Below are 16,307 nucleotides of genomic sequence, written 5' to 3'. Positions count from 1 at the left end.
CTTACATACCTTCGGTAACACCTTGTCTGGTAGAGCTCTATCTAGCTGCAGATTCCTTACCTACCCACCCATCCTCCCCACTCTGCAAACAGATTTCTAGGGTCAAGGCTGTTTCTCTTTGGGGCCCTAATCTTCCACATCAGTAGTCAGTGTTCTTCGTGGTTCTGCACTCCTGGTGTGGAAAGTTGCGAAAAGAATCTGATAATTGTATTCTGAAAACTTCTTGAAACAATATTTTACTATTCTGTTATTCTCATCATCTTGTTAAATGTATCTAAGAACAAATTTATAATTTACTAAAGGGGCAGAAACTGCAGAATGACTTGCAGGACATCACTCTCTATTCAGTTTTCAAAATGAAAAAGCTTTGAATTCAATGAACTTTACAATTTCATCGAACTTGGACTTTCTTGAAGGAGGCCTTGAGAACAATGTGTACATAGTCCTCTATGATATATCCTTCTGGTGAATACTTCTAACCGCCTATTCGTCACATTTAGAACATCCCCTGGAGCTAAACTTGATCAGGAGAAATCTTCCAGCAATTATAATTTGTGTTAGTATGTGGCGTCGTATGGCTCTATGGAGACTCTGTTTACCCTGGAATGTGATAGGAAATCATGCCCCCTCCGAAGACAACAGGGTTCAAAACGTGCTGTGATTGAAGAAAGCAAATGTTGTTCCCTGACGCACAAGAGATGTACTTGTGGTGCTTGGGCTCCAGGCAGGATGTTGTGCGACAAGTGTGCCTCATGAACCCCAGAGTGATTTGGGACCGAGAGTCAAAGCTCTACATCGCCGAGTACAAGGAAAGGTCGAGGTTGAAGCATATGTGCTGCTCCAGAGCGAAGGTCCAGCCCCAGTCTCAAAGCCACTCTAGTGAATAATCCACATCACAGTCAGTCTTCTGGTTAGTCGAAGTTTAGTCATAAGCGCAAGATAAGCGCAAGAAAGCCTAGCAGAACTCAACCCCATTCCATCATTCAAAGTCTAACAAGGAGTATGGATCAAGGGCAAGGTACGTATTGCATTCTCTAATATCTCCTGCATCTGAACCGATCCCGCAGTTGGAGTTGGCATGCCTCGAATTTCCTAGGCCATCATCAACCCCGTAGTAGATAATTGCCTTTAAGGAGGCCATTCTAATAGGGTGACCAACTGGCATTGGTGCAAATTCAGGACGGTGAGTGTAAAAATTCAGGACAAAGGGTCAAAATTCAGGAGACAAATTCAGGACAAAACGTCAGGACAATAGGTAAGTTTTACAGACACATCAGAGGAGGTCGCGCAATAGTATATAAGTAAGCCCAGCAATATACACACATATTCAACCATTTGCACACCTATCCATCATGTATCCTTTTATCTATCATTACACTCATCCATCCCTTCATCCATCCTTTCATCCATCCATTATCCTCCATCTACCCTTTCACCCTATCCATCTGTACACTCATCCATCCACTCTTCTACCCATCCATCCATTCACTCATCCATCCAGCCATTTACCCTTTCACCCATCCAGCCATCCTTTCACTTACTCATCCATCCACCCAGTCACTCATCCTTCCACCCATCCACCCTTTCAGTCATCCATCCATCCTCCCTTTCTCTCTCCATCGACCCTTTCACTTAGCCATCCTTCCTTTCATCCATCCACCCACCCATCCATCTACTCGTCCACTCATGAATCCATCCATTGACCCTATCACTCATCCATCCTTTCTCTCATCCATCTATCCTTTCACTCCTTCACTCATCTATTCATCCTTTTGTCCATCTACCCTCCCTTTCACTCACTCATCCATCCTTACATCCGCCTTTCACTCATCCCTCCATCCATTCACCCTTGCACTTATCAATTCATCAATCCATCCATCATTTCACTCATCCATCCACCCACTCACTCATCATCCACCTTTTCACTCATCCAACCTTTCACTCATCCATCCACCCTTTTGCCCATCCAGCTACCCTTCCACCCATACATCCAGCTATTTACCTTTTCTCTCATCCATCCTTCCACTCACTCATCAATCCATCCATCCTCTCTCAGCCATCTATTCAATCTTTCATTCGTCCATTCACCCTTTCAGTAATTCATCCAGCCATCCCTTCACTTACTCACTTGTTCACCTTTTCATATTAATTTTGAGCTGAGCCTTTTTGAGAAGAGGCCCATCAAGAACTTCACCCTCGCTGCAGGAGCCATTCCAGGACTGGGACAGAAGCCAACCAGGGCAGAGACGGGATCCACCACAGGGGGGGACAGGAGCCATCACAGGCGGAGGGGGTGGGCAGGAGCCACCACATGGGGGGACAGGAGCCGTCACTGGGGGGGGGGGGGGGTAGGAGCCATCACAGGAGGGGGAACAGGATCCACCAGGGTGGGCACAGGGGTGGGCATGCAGTATTCTAGTATCATCTTGGTCTCTACCAGGGTGGGGTAGGGCTCCTCACCCCCTCCTGGACAAGACAACGAGAGGACAGGCTCTCTTTCTAAAATGTTAGTTTTGCCACCCCCACTGTGATGTACAGTACTTAAAGGAGATACTGCAAGAGAACTGATTTAACTGATTGTCCTCCATACATTGTTAATCAGTGTTGGTGCGATTGTGCCATTTCTTTATTTTATTACATTATAGACTGCATGTTTGAAGAACCGAGGTTTGCTTACAATTTAGTAACAGTAATTAAGCTCTGTGAAGAGAATCACGTGCTGCCTCGGGGTAATCAGGGCCGGTTCTAGGATGTTCGGGGCCCTGGGCAGAAAAGGGAATGTGTGAGGCCCCTCTAAATTGCAGAGACATGACGCATTCAGGGCTGTTTGCATCTGAATAGATGCCCCTGCTCCTGAAGCTGCAGCCCCTCCCTCTCAGTCACCTTCAAACACCTCTTAACAGCTCATCAAGGGCGGAAGGTGTGAGGGTCGCCATCCCGCTGTGTCTCTCCAATGCTGCTGGGTATCTGAGCTTTGGTACTGCATCAGAGGATCGGAGTCAAGCAGGGTGGTGGGTGGAAGCTGTGCCGGCTTTAGGGTGGTGCGACCGGTGCCCGGTTAAAATTACGGACAAATGGCGTCCGTTAAAGAATCCTTCACGGACAACGGACAGATGGCGGAAATTACGGACTGTCCGTGAAATTTACAGACGGTTGGTCACCCTACATTCTAAGGATCTTTGGTGTACTTCTGGCTCCCTCTGGCACTCCTTAGAGCACTGTAGAGCCGCATGGTCCCCTATTGAACTTCTGGCTGCAGGCCAACCCTCTATATAGACTGCACTGTGCTGAATCTAACGCTGACTTCTACTCTGGCACCAGCGTCCATGCTGGTTCCTTCCTTGCCTGCGCCAGTCGACAATCCAATTCTGATCTCTTATCTTAAACCTACATTGGCCTTATCCGGGCCATGTCGCACTATGAAATTACGAAGACACAAGCGGTGGTTATGCAACCGGATTCCAATCTATTACCGCCTCCCGATACGTGTACTTTTTTTTTTGTTTGACCCAGTGGAAGAAGAACCCTATTATCTCAAGTGGTTGATGATGAGGTGGAGAGAGTCGGGTTCCTTTTCGCTCACTATAGTGGGGATTTATTATATGCAGACTAACAAAATGCCCAGTGAGCTAACCAAATCTCCTGAACTGGTTAGACTTGTCACCAGGCTTAACAATAGAAGAAAGTTCTTCTGTAGTGGTTCGGATGGCAACTGAAGCATCTGAACTATAGCTCACTGTAACAAGCATTTAAAATGCAATAGGTCTCGCCCTCGTTTAAGTTAAAGCAATTCTGTTTGTAATTAGGTGGCTTTTTAGCTTTGCTTGTATTAGTGTTTTTCAAACTTTCATGTACATAACATGCATATGTATGCATATATGTATATGTATGCATGCATTTATATTTGTATTTATATAGATATGCAGATTATATATATGTTTATATATGCATATATATATGTGCATATGTGTGCGTGTAGAGAGTGGTAGAGAGAGGTAGAGGTGTAGAGGTAGAGAGGTAGAGAAGTAGGGTGTAGAGAGGTAGAGGTAGAGAGGTAGAGAGTAAGTAGTAGAGAGTATTAGAGAGTGAGTAGTAGAGAGTGCATAGTAGAGAGTATTAGAGAGTGAGTAGTAGAGAGTGAGTAGTAGAGTGAGTAGTAGAGAGTAGTAGAGAGTGAGAAGTAGAGAGTAGTAGAGAGTGAGTAGTAGAGAGTGAGTAGCAGAGAGAGAGTAGTAGAGAGTAGTAGAGAGTGAGTAGTAGAGAGAGAGTAGTAGAGAGTGAGTAGTAGAGAGTAGTAGAGAGTGAGTAGTAGAGAGTTATAGAGCGTGAGTTGTAGAGAGTGAGTAGTAGAGAGAGAGAGTAGTAGAGAGTGAGTAGTAGAGATTAATAGAGTAGTAGAGTAGTAGAGAGTGAGTAGTAGAGAGTGAGTAGTAGAGAGAAGTGGAGTAGTAGAGAGTGAGTAGTAAAGAGTAGTAGAGAGTGAGCAGTAGAGTGAGTAGTAGAGAGTAGTAGAGAGCGAGTTGTAGAGAGCAAGTAGTAGAGTGTGTAGTAGAGAGTGAGTAGGAGAGAGTATTAGAGAGTGAGAAGTAGAGAGAGTAGTAGAGAGTAGTAGAGAGTGAGTAGTAGAGTGAGTAGTAGAGAGTAGTAGAGAGCGAGTAGTGGAGAGTGAGTAGTAGAGAGTGAGTAGTAGAGAGTGAGTAGTAGAGAGAGAGTAGTAGAGAGAGAGTAGTAGAGAGTGAATAGTAGAGAGTAGTAGAGTGAGTAGTTGAGAGTGAGTAGTGGAGAGAGAGTAGTAGAGAGTAAGGAGTAGAGTAGTTGAGAGTGAGTGGTAGAGTAGTTGAGAGTGAGTGGTAGAGAGAAGTAGAGAGTAGTAGAGTGAGTAGTAGAGAGTAGTAGAGTAGTAGAGGGTGAGTAGTAGAGAGTGAGTAGTAGAGAGAGTAGTAGAGAGTAGTAAAGTAGTAGAGAGCGAGTAGTAGAGAGTGAGTAGTAGAGAGCGAGTAGTAGAGAGCGAGTAGTAGAGAGCGAGTAGTGGGGAGTGAGTAGTAGAGAGTAGTAGAGAGCGAGTAGTAGAGAGTGAGTAGTAGAGAGTGAGTAGTAGAGAGAGTAGTAGAGAGTGAGTAGCGGAGTGAGTAGTAGAGAATGAGTAGTAGAGAGAGTAGTAGAGAGTGAGTAGTAGAGTAGTAGAGAGTGAGTGGTAGAGAGTAGTAGAGAGTGAGTAGTAGAGAGAGAGTAGTAGAGAGTGAGTAGTAGAGAGTAGTCAGTCAGTGTCAGTCAGTGTCAGTCAGTCAGTGTCAGTCAGTCACTACCATTTTTTTATTTTTACAGAGGTTTTATTTTGAGCTAGCTCGAACTCGATGGTATCGGAGCGCTTTATAGGAGTACTGTACCAGTTAAATTACACAATAATTAAACTTCTTGCTTTAGGGCACAGAACAGCCTTGCCACGCCACTGATAAGAAGTTTGTATTGACATCAAGGTCGTTATGCTACCCGTCTGCAACCACCAAAGCCATCACCTTTTACGAACACTAACGCCAAAGCGCCTGGAAGCGGTTAAGCTCACGCCACGCGCTGCACGAAAATCACAATATGTTACGGAATGTAAGCACACTGCTTTCTGCTGTTCAGCGCTACATAATGAATTAAGCAACTGTATAGCGCTTAAAAGGCCAACCCAAACACTGTGTGGCACCACGTCACACGAGATGATTGAAGAAAGAGATCTAAAAGAAATACATACATCTGGAGAGGAGTCTAAAAATAGGTTTTCATGGGTTGGAGAACTAATACAAATTTTAGAGCGCCAAGAAGTCCGCGCATCGGTCACTGGTTCCTCGGAGTTCATCATGAATAATAATTCTAAGAACCTAGCGCCCAAAAAAATGAAATTACATTAAAACTCACCACTCAGGAGCCTGGAAGCCTTGCAGGAGGTGCACACAGCTAAGAGAAGAGATGCCAACGTCGTGAGCAGCTCCATGCTGGCATAGTGTGACCCGGCTAGGTGTGAAGGAAGAGTCTGGGGTTCGCCTGGCACATCCTTTGGGCCGTGGGGTGGCGGAGGGCACCGGTCTCAGGCAGCCTGGTGCCCCGGCGCAGGCCTGGCAGCAAAGAGCAGTCAGACGTATTTTTCATCCAGCGCAGACAGGAGCAGGAGGAGGAGACCAGGCCGGCGCAGGCTCCTTCCCCTTCTAAGTTATGGCAGCGCTGAGCACATCGCAGCACCAGCCCCCCCCCCGCCCACACACACACACACAACCCTCCCCCCAACAGCTGCTTCGGATCGGTCGATTTCGATATTAATTAATGCGCTGCTGGGGAGGAGAAACTCCAGCTGCAGAGCGAAGTTACCAGGATAGTGGGCACACGAGCTAGTCAGTAGTGCCAGTCTCCAGGTACTCAAGCCAGGATAGTGGGCACACGAGCCAGTCAGTGCCAGTCTCGGGGTTGTCCCATTCCTGGTGTCAGCCTCCGCCAAACCATTGACCTGCCCTCTTCTTCGGTAGCAATTAAACAACTGGTCTCGTGACTTCCCCACAGCACAGCTAGTCCCCCAGCGCCCAGAGGCAATTTGGAAGTACAAAGCCCCTTTTAACGTTTTGTTATAAAAAGAAATATCGTAGGAAATGTCATTTCGTGCTCCAAACTGAGTATATTTGTCTCAGCACGGCGGAAAAATCATATCCTGCCTAGTTGAAAAGCATAAACAGATTGCGCGTCCTGCTGGAAGCGAGGAAGCACGACCTGCCCGACAGAGTGCAAACCTCTCATCGGGCTCACGTCTGCTGTCTGTAAGCTATGGTAAAGAACCGAGAGGCTGCCAGCCGCGAGTCCTGGCTGTCTCACCCTGATAGCCGAGTTCTTCAATGCCAGCTTGCAGTCTGTGCGCTGTTCAGTGTGGTCAGGGCCAAAGACCGTGTCAGCCTGCAGCCCTTTCCCTGCGCCACAGCCAGACACCAAAGCCCTGCTCACAGTGTGTACACAGCAGACTGTGTCAGCATGTAGCTCCAGCTCACATTTTACGGACGCATCAAGGAGCCTGCTTACAGTGTATTTTGTAATTGCATTTATATAGCGCTTACCACATCTGACGAGGCAACGAAGCGCTTTGAGCGCACTGTCCTAAACTGCCCTTTGCATTGCACACCTACATACCTGCAGATTTTGTTCGTTGTGGCAACACATAACAACCTGTGTCACTGTGCAGTGCCCGCATATTATACAGTTACTTCTAATGGCTGCTCACTGCGGGTGCCATCAACAGACCGTGCAGATGCCAGCCCCTTCACTGCACACATGCCAACAGCCCGCTCAGGAAGAAAAAACAAGCGGTCGCCATGACGTTTTCGTCGCCTTTTTCTGCCATCCCACTTGGATGGCCTCGGCCTTCTGGCGTAAAAGGTTTATTAGGTCTCGCTGAGCCAAAGGCTCGAAGAGACATTTTATATGTGGGATTTTCAAAGTGCTACCCACAGTCTTTTGGCTGGCCTAAACCTTGAGTGCACGATCACATGCACGTGCACAGCTGCTCCTCTGCTCATTGCATTCCCCCCTCCCTTCTCACCCAGCCCTTTGATGCTCTGCTCGATTACTTTCACTTTCGCCGCTTTGACCCTTGCATTCCCCCCTCCCTTCTCACCCAGCCCTTTGATTCTCTGCTCGATTACTTTCACTTTCGCTGCTTTGACCCTTGCATTCCCCCCTCCCTTCTCACCCAGCCCTTTGATGCTCTGCTCGCATCTCCCTCCTCCCTGGGCGTGAAGGGAGACAGAGCCATCCTGCTTGATTAATGGCTTTGCATTCCCATGTGTTCCCGTAGTAAACATGCCCGAGGCGCCAGCCGAGCACAAGGCTCACAGAGACATACTCTTTACCCTCGTTAGTCCCTGTATCTCTATTTCCTTCAGAAGCTCCTGCTTTTCCTACCTTTCTGCCCAGCGATTTGCTTGTTTCCTTTATCCACGACCATAACACAAAATGGAGCTCTAGGGGCAGAGAACAGGTCGTCCCCCACTCTTAAGTCTCTATACAACAATTGACATGTTCCCAAGGTGAATATACAGTTCATGCATCTATACCCGTTGTCATATATTTTTAGACAATCTATACAGCATGTGGTTACACCATCTATGCTACTTATGGGTATGACTCACCAATTAAGAAGGAAGAAGAAAATCATACGAGGTAAAATAGAAAGAATGTCTCTGTAACCCTCAGGTTTATGTCTCTAAACACCCAATTGTGGTGAAAAAAGTGTGGAGAAGGAACGAGGATGCCTCACGGTAGCAACACCATGGAGGTTTAAGCAGGAAGGTACTCGCCTGCTACCTCAAGATCTCATCATCAGCTAACCTCGCTCCGGAAATAAAATTGTGTAAAGGAAGAAGAATGGGTAACAACCCAAAAGACAAAGTGCTAGGGTGTGTGATAAAGAATAAATTGTGCAGTAATATGTGCACCAAGTGAGACCCCACAACTATATACAGTTCTGAGCTAGATCACACTGGCTTACGATTTTTATTCTATGCTGTGTGTCTGCTGCTATTTCCCCCCTCCCTTCTCACCCAGCCCTTTGATGCTCTGCTCGATTACTTTCACTTTCGCCGCTTTGACCCTTGCATTCCCCCCTCCCTTCTCACCCAGCCCTTTGATGATCTGCTCGATTACTTTCACTTTCGCTGCTTTGACCCTTGCATTCCCCCCTCCCTTCTCACCCAGCCCTTTGATGCTCTGCTCGCATCTCCCTCCTCCCTGGGCGTGAAGGGAGACAGAGCCATCCTGCTTGATTAATGGCTTTGCATTCCCATGTGTTCCCGTAGTAAACATGCCCGAGGCGCCAGCCGAGCACAAGGCTCACGGAGACATTCTCTTTACCCTCGTTAGTCCATGTATCTCTATTTCCTTCAGAAGCTCCTGCTTTTCCTACCTTTCTGCCCAGCGATTTGCTTGTTTCCTTTATCCACGAGACATTCATACCCTTCCTCACAGCTGCCACTGTGGCCTTTACAACCTCTCACCACCTTATTTGAAGCACTTACCTGTCCTCATCGAACACGAGAGTCTCTCTTCAGAGAGCTCCCAGTCCTTCGCCGAAAACTGCCCAGCCTTCATTGAAGTGCTGATTGCAATGCTGACAGACTCACGGTACGAATGATTCCTTGCGAACTGTGGTCTTGGCAAGGTTAGGCCGAGTTGTTTCAGACAGTAAGTGTATCTCTCTCCAGCTGCTGTCTGTCACCCATGTACTTCTCTCCGTCCCGCTCACCCTCGTGTAGTCCCCCATCCCTCCAATTACTTTCTTCCCGTCTGCTTTCCCACCACATACTCCACTTTGCTGTCTTACACCCATTGGCTCCCCACTCTGTGCTGTTTCTGTATTCTGCTTTTCCCCAACCCATGCCCTCTGTACTGCTTCCCCAAACCCATTCCTCCCTTGTTGGCGCCCCCACCCAAGCCCCTGTGTTGTTTCCGCCACCATTACTTCCCCATCTGCTTTTGCTTTGACCTGTACTGTGGCATCACCCCCTCCTTTAGGGATATCGTGGGCTCTGTTACTTTGCTTATGCATTCTGTTGTGACCTTTTTAACTGTTGTGCGACATAAATTAGTTGTAACTTTCCGAGCACCTTCTCGGACGCCCCACCTCCCCCATCCCACAGTGCACTCCCTGATTATAGGGTTGTACGGTGCAGCCGGGGGCCCAGAGCCAGCCCGTCTGCCGCCTCTGTATGTTTTCAAAGCTTGTCCTGCAGGCAGTGAGAAAACACAACCCCGGTGGGACATGTGTTCGCTGCCTGTGGCAGGCGGGACCAACCAGGGCAGTGCACATCTTGCCCAACCCTCCTCTCTGCCTGCGTTTGACAGAGCACTATGTCCATGTAAGGAGGCTTGGAATGCTCCATTCAATTGAGGGTTGAGGGATACAGTGGGAATATTAATGTTAAAAATACTGATGACGTAACAAGTGTGTCTGGGGTCAACATAATACAGCAGCCTTAAAAAAAAACTGCTTCGTTTGTTATGTAGTTGAAATACGCATTAAAAAGTGAAACTGGTGTGAGAATCGGGTTATTGGAAACATATGTTGGGGCCAAAGTTGTTTTGTTCATTGAGTTGAGGGCACATTAATGAGCTCTGCATTTCACCTAAGCATTCCATTTTAGCAGAAAGCTTCGAGACAAGTTTGGGCTTTTCATACTTTTATTTTCTTTCCACAGTCCTTCGATTTCTGACGTAGGATGACATTTAAACACAACAATGACAAGTTTGTTTTGCTGGTTCCCAATACAGCATTGCTGCTTTGGTGTAGATGTACAGTTATAACAGTTCCATAATTGAATGTGTGCTCCATCTAGTACATTGATTGCACGTCATCGTCTTCTGGTTGCATTCATCCGAGCGCCCTCGCGAGTGTATCGTGCGAGGTGGGGTAGTTGGAGGAAATAACAGGACTGAAAGGCCGCGCTGCGTTCAGCATGGCATTGCCGTGACTGGCTGTCACTGAGCTTCGATAAATTACTGAGCCTTGTGTTACATAGTAGGTAGATCAGATGGGAATCGCTCTTTTAGAAGACAAGACAACATACCTTGTTATTATTACCTAATGTGATGGTAATGTTCTTTGAACAATAGAAAGGATGAAAGTCAGAGTCAGCCCTGCTTTTATTTGTACCTGTGGCTGCTGCGTGTACTCAAAGTAGCCCTCGGGCTCTTTCAGATGTGCGCGCACCTTCTTGTCGTACATAGCGTTATCTTCCTGATGTTAAAGTCCTACTTCAAACCCACACAGTTTGTCCCCAGGCTTCTTTCAGATGTGCGCGTGCCTTCTTCTTTTACTTTGCTTACGCTTTTGCTCTGACCTGTACTGTGGCATCACCCCCTCCACTAGGGATATCGTGGGCTCTCTTACTTTGCTTATGCATTCTGTTGTGACCTTTCTAATTGTTATGCGTCATAAATTAGTTGTAACTTTCCGAGCAACTATTTGTTAAAATGCTAGTATAGCTCCGGCTGTTGCAGGCGCTATATAATATTGTAACACTAAAATAAAAAAGAAACTTTTGATTTAAATAAATGCATAAATGTTTTAAAGCTTTCACATACAATAATATAAAACATTACTAAAAACTTATACGATCCCAAAGGCGAGACCTATTGGCTATGCCAATGCTTGTTATCTTCTTTATGGGGCCATCTGTTTCGCCCCATAAAGAGGGGCCCTTAATGGATACGATGATAGGGTGAAGAGGAGGGACTCATTCGATTGCAGCAAATCAACCGCAGTCCTAAAATTTCTAAAAATGATTGACTGTTCTTTTAAACATTCTGATATTTCTTTCTGAATTAAAAATCTTAATGTACCAGGATCACCCTTTACCAGGCTTACAACCCAACGCACTATCCCCGCAAGAGCCTATACCCAACTACTTCTTAACCCAAATTTTAACCTGAGGGCAGCCACAGCAAAAGTAGAGATAACTGAGGCTAGGCTCCTTAAAATTCGGCCTTCCATTATATTTAAGAAACCCCATTTCTCTACATCAAGCAATTCAATACCATACAACAGCGAAGCAGGGATTTTTGCACGAAACACCTCCAATAAGAGTGCAAAATTTCTTTTTCCAGTAGATTTGTAAAGGGAGCCCAAGCTTTTCCCCTGCGTAGTAGCTTTAGAGATGTTATTTTCTGTATGGGCTTTGTCACTTAGGTTGCCACACACTATTTTTCCCCAAAAAGTGTAAGATTTTACAAGTTCCAATTTTTGGCCACCCACAGACCATACATAATTCCCATACTGCAGCTTCTTTCTTTTTATATTAATCTTTAAATAGTGAGCCTCTGCAAATTTATGAAGTGCCTGCAGACGACTATTTAATCCCCTAAGCGTTAAATCCAATATTATTATGTCATCTGCGTACAGTAGACACACAATCGGTTTTCCCCCCAGTAACGGGGCAATGCCCTCACTTTGAGCCAAGTTGTGAGGGAGATCAAAAATATATAGGGAGAAAAGCAGGGGAGCCAATAAACATTGTTTTAGGCCATTTGCAGTAGGGATAGCTTGTGAGAGACCTCTTTGCCCTCCCATTAGGACTTTACACCAAGTATCCATATGGAGAGCACAAACTAACTCCAAAAGGGTGGCCGGCATACCCAAATTTGAGAGTTTTCTCCACACCAGGAGACGATCTACTTTGTTAAATGCTGTAGAGAAATCTATAAAGGCTGTATATACCCTTCCTCCTCTGAGTTTAACATACTTTTAATTTATTACCTGTAGCACAGTTAGGTTGTCAATTGTTCCATGCTTTGTCCTAAACCCAGCTTACTCGAGCTGTAAAATTTTAACCGCATCCACCCAGTCATTAATTTGGGTCAAAAGGCATTTAATGAAAACTTTACCCACTGCATCAGGAAGCGCAATCTGACGATAGTTGTGAGGAAGATCTCGATCTCCTTTCTTGAACAGAGGGACTATTATACTCCCCTTCCAGGAGGGGGGAACCAATTTGTTTTCATAACAATACCTAAACACCGGGTAAAGAATTTTACTCCACAGTATACTATTTTGTTTTAGAACTGTGATTGGTAATTCATCGGGCCCATTGCGGCTGAGGAACGCATCCCCCTGATCGCTATCCCTATTTCTTTTTCAAAGAGCGATCCATACGAAGAGGGGTCTTCCTTTGGTGCAATGTACTTAATTGCTGTCGCATTATCTGCATATAAATCCCGAATAAAGCTAACCCACTTACGTTCTTCAATGGCCAGAGGGAGTGATCGAGATCTGGCTCCACATCCCTCCCCGATAAGAGACCAAAAGATTCCTACTTGGCCTTTAGAGGCTGCTTCTCTCAGTTTAATCCAAAGGTTATCTTCCCTCTCTTTTCTTAACCTGACCTTTACCTGAGTCCTCCTCCTTTTTAGGTTGAGTATTCGAGACCTATAGTAATTTCTCTTGTGGACTTAAAGTCATCCCCCTGCTTTTGATTTGTTTGTTTCAGTGTCCTTTAAAAATCCTTGCTTGCTAGTGGTCAGCCCTGCCTCTTTGCCCCTCCTTTTTCCCTTCTGTACCTCCCAGGCAGCAGGGACTAAGTACTGTCTCATTTCGCCATGGTTCTTGATTGTGTTCTTTAGGGACTATTTTATTTTTTGTTTTCCTGGTCTATTACTGTTTGCCTGTGTTCAGTTCGGAGGCATAGCTGCTTTCATGTAAATATAGTATTCCTCCCTCCCACCTCCTCTAATTGCCTTAGTTGTGTTCATGCAGCCTCCCTCGCCCTGCCACCCACTCTGTTGATTGTATTTATTACGCTTTCTTGCTGTTTTCATTTCCACCGTCAGTTGGGCTTCATTTTGGTAGGCTGTTCGTTTTGTGTCATGGTTACGGCGCTTGCCGGTACTCCCGTTCCGTCCGCTAATACACACACAGAATGATCAGGAGACTCACTTCCGGGCGGAAGTGGAGTCCCGTTCTAGTCTTGCAACACCAGCAACAGGTCAGGAAACCACTTCCGTGAGAAACGCTTAAACAGCGCGTTTCCCGCCGGAGTCGTTGCTTCGTATTCTTGAAGGCAACCTGAGGGCGAGGATCGTACCGGAGCCAAGTAGCATCGACCTCAAGCGGACTCGCCGTGCTGTGTAGCATTGTGAGGTTTGATCTTGTTTCTCCCCGCGCTGGAGCGCATTAGCCTTGTTTATTTCCACCGCGCTGGAGCGCAGTTGCCTGGTTTCTTTTCACTGCGCTGGAGCGCATTGAGCTGTGTTTATTCCCACCGCGCTGGAGCGCATTTTCTTGCTTTAAGTACACCGCGCTGGAGCGCATTTTCTTGCTTTAAGTACACCGCGCTGGGGCGCTTGTATTGTTTGGTTCTTTCTCTGCGCAGGAGCACTTTATGGTAATTTTGTCCCCAACCACACATGAGCGCTGAGGGGTTACTTTGGGGGTTATTTTTCTTCTTGACTATTGAACAGTTCCGTTGCACTGACGCTGTTGTGGGTCAGAATACCCCAGTGTCGTAGCAGCGTCCAGCGGAACGTGTGCCTTCCAGGAGTGCCTCTGGTGTAAGATCACTCGTGGGCACGAGACGCGCAGGAGCGCCTTCTTTGCTTACGGAGGAGCTCGCAGGACAGCACCTGAATCAGGAAGCTTCTCTGGGCTGCCAGTATTGTTGAGACACGTGGTCTGCTGCGCACTGGTAAGTCTTCCGAATGGGGGACAAGAGCATTTCTGTGTGTGGATTACGGGGTGTATAGACGAAGGAGTTGGGGTCCCTTACTAAGCTGGGTCTTTGTTCTTCTTTTCCAGTCGTCTTCGAGAACCCTATGCTCCCAACCCCCTACCTTCCTTTCTGGCTCCCTTCCCTGCGTCCATCTCATCCCTGCTGGGTTCTACCTTCCACGAGGGTCAGGTGGGTACAGGGACGGGCGCTCTTGTTGTCTCTGCGGAATCACTCCACAAGCAGAGGTAAGCCTTGTGGGGTACCTGACATTTTGGGCTTTCTTCTAAAGGGGATTGGGCCTGTTGAAGTCTTGTCTCCCTTTGTGCCTGCTCATCCCTCCCACAATTTTAAAACAGCTATAGCCGCCGAGGATCGAACCTAGTTCCCCAGCTCCAAAGTCGACACCTCTAGCCATAAGGCTACAACCTCTTCCACTGCTTCTTGTACAGCCTCCCACAGGAAATCTCCGCCAGGTTCATGCTGTTGTCAAAAAAAATTGAGGGCTTGCATACTCCTTGCTAGCATCAGCTGCAGTATCCCCTCCGCTCTCTAAAACATGCATCTCCTATGCAGCAATTCCATATTTAGGACTTGAAGGGACCCATGTTAAAATTTCACGATACATCCCTCTATCTTCAGTTAAATGCTGTTACGCCTGTGTTGTATTCCTCCCCGAAAATACGTAGCTTGCATGGCATGGAGAGGCTCCTTGCAACCTCGACTAGGGTGTGCTTGGCACCGGTTTGGAGTGCAGTAAGGGTTGGAGCCCATTCCTGCCATGTGACACGTGTCACTCTGTCATGTGGCATATGCCACAGCTTATGTGACATATGTCACAGATTTTTGACATGGTCTTTCATGATTATCAGTCGATGATTTCCAAAGTGCTATCTTTCACTCTGCTAAAAAAAAAAATATTTAAAAAAAGAAAAACAAAATAAAAAAGAATTTCCCCAGGTGGGATTTGAACCCTTGTCAAAAAAGTACTCCTTGCCCCTGTTAGCTACCTCTAGAACATCCATTCTGCAGTGATTTTCTTTGCCCAAATCCTTTGAGTCATGGAAAAAGGGGGATGTCCTTCTTCTGTTTCCATGCAGTTTTTCCTTTTACATGCCACAAATCTACACTTGATTTTCATTATTTATAAGCAAAGAGCCCTTCCTTCCACTCACTCTGGCACTTGGCCCATGCAATTAGTTTTCTTACACAACCATTCCCCAATGTCTCATTCCACAAATTAAGGGAGTTTTTTTCATAGCAAACCTTGCCCCCCTTCCACGTGCCACAGCATGTCACAAATGTCTGACATGCACTGGCTTGACTAAAAAGGCCACAAATCTCCCAGACACTGCTAGGGGTGATTTACAAAAGGGCATCTTTCATTTGGGTAAAATAGAAAAAAAAATAGAAAAATCGATTTTCCCCAGCTGGGGTTTGAACCCTTGTCAAAAAGCAATCATACTGCCTGTCACCTACCACTGTACCATCTGTTCTGTATAGATTACTTTGCCCAAAGCCTTTCTGTCTTGGAAAAAGGGTGATGTCCTTCTTCTGTTTCCATGCCGTTTTTCTTTTTACATGCCACAAATCTACACTTGATTTTCGTTATTTATAAACAAAGAGCCCTTCCTTCCTCTCACCCTTGCACTTGGCCCATGCAATTAGTTTTCTTACACAACCAGTCCTAAAGTCTCATTACACAAACTAAGGGATTTCTTTCATAGCAAACCTTGACCCCCTTCCACGTGCCACAGCATGTCACAAATGTCTGACATGCACTGGCTTGACTAAAAAGGACACAAATCTATTAGACACTGCTAGGGGTGATTTACAAAAGGGCATCTTTCATTTGGGTAAAATAGAAAAAAAAATAGAAAAGAATTTAAAAATCGATTTTCCCCAGCTGGGGTTTGAACCCTTGTCAAAAAGCACTCATAGGCTCTCTCACCTACCACTGTACCATCTGATTTGGATAGGTTTTCTATGTCCAAAGCCTTTGTGTCTTGAAAAAAGGGTGATGTCCTTCTTCTGTTCCCATGCCGTTTTTCTTTTTACATGCCACAAATCTACACTTGATTTTCCTTA

The 16,307-nt window shown here is 46.2% G+C and overlaps 1 protein-coding gene across 1 annotated transcript in view; it reads right to left on the bottom strand.

Moving 5' to 3' along the window:
* Nucleotides 1–6,125, bottom strand: part of LOC146871397 (uncharacterized) — a 149,065-nt gene extending 142,940 nt beyond the window's left edge. Inside the window, exon 1 of the mRNA XM_085651042.1 lies at nucleotides 5,905–6,125. The gene's annotated coding sequence lies outside the window, so the exon portion shown is untranslated. The remainder of the gene's footprint in view (nucleotides 1–5,904) is intronic.
* Between the last annotated feature and the right edge of the window lie 10,182 nt (nucleotides 6,126–16,307).

This window comes from Triturus cristatus, chromosome 1_1 (assembly GCF_964204655.1).
Source record: "Triturus cristatus chromosome 1_1, aTriCri1.1, whole genome shotgun sequence".
Lineage (NCBI taxonomy): Eukaryota > Metazoa > Chordata > Amphibia > Caudata > Salamandridae > Triturus > Triturus cristatus.
This window is presented reverse-complemented; position numbering and strand designations above follow the sequence as displayed.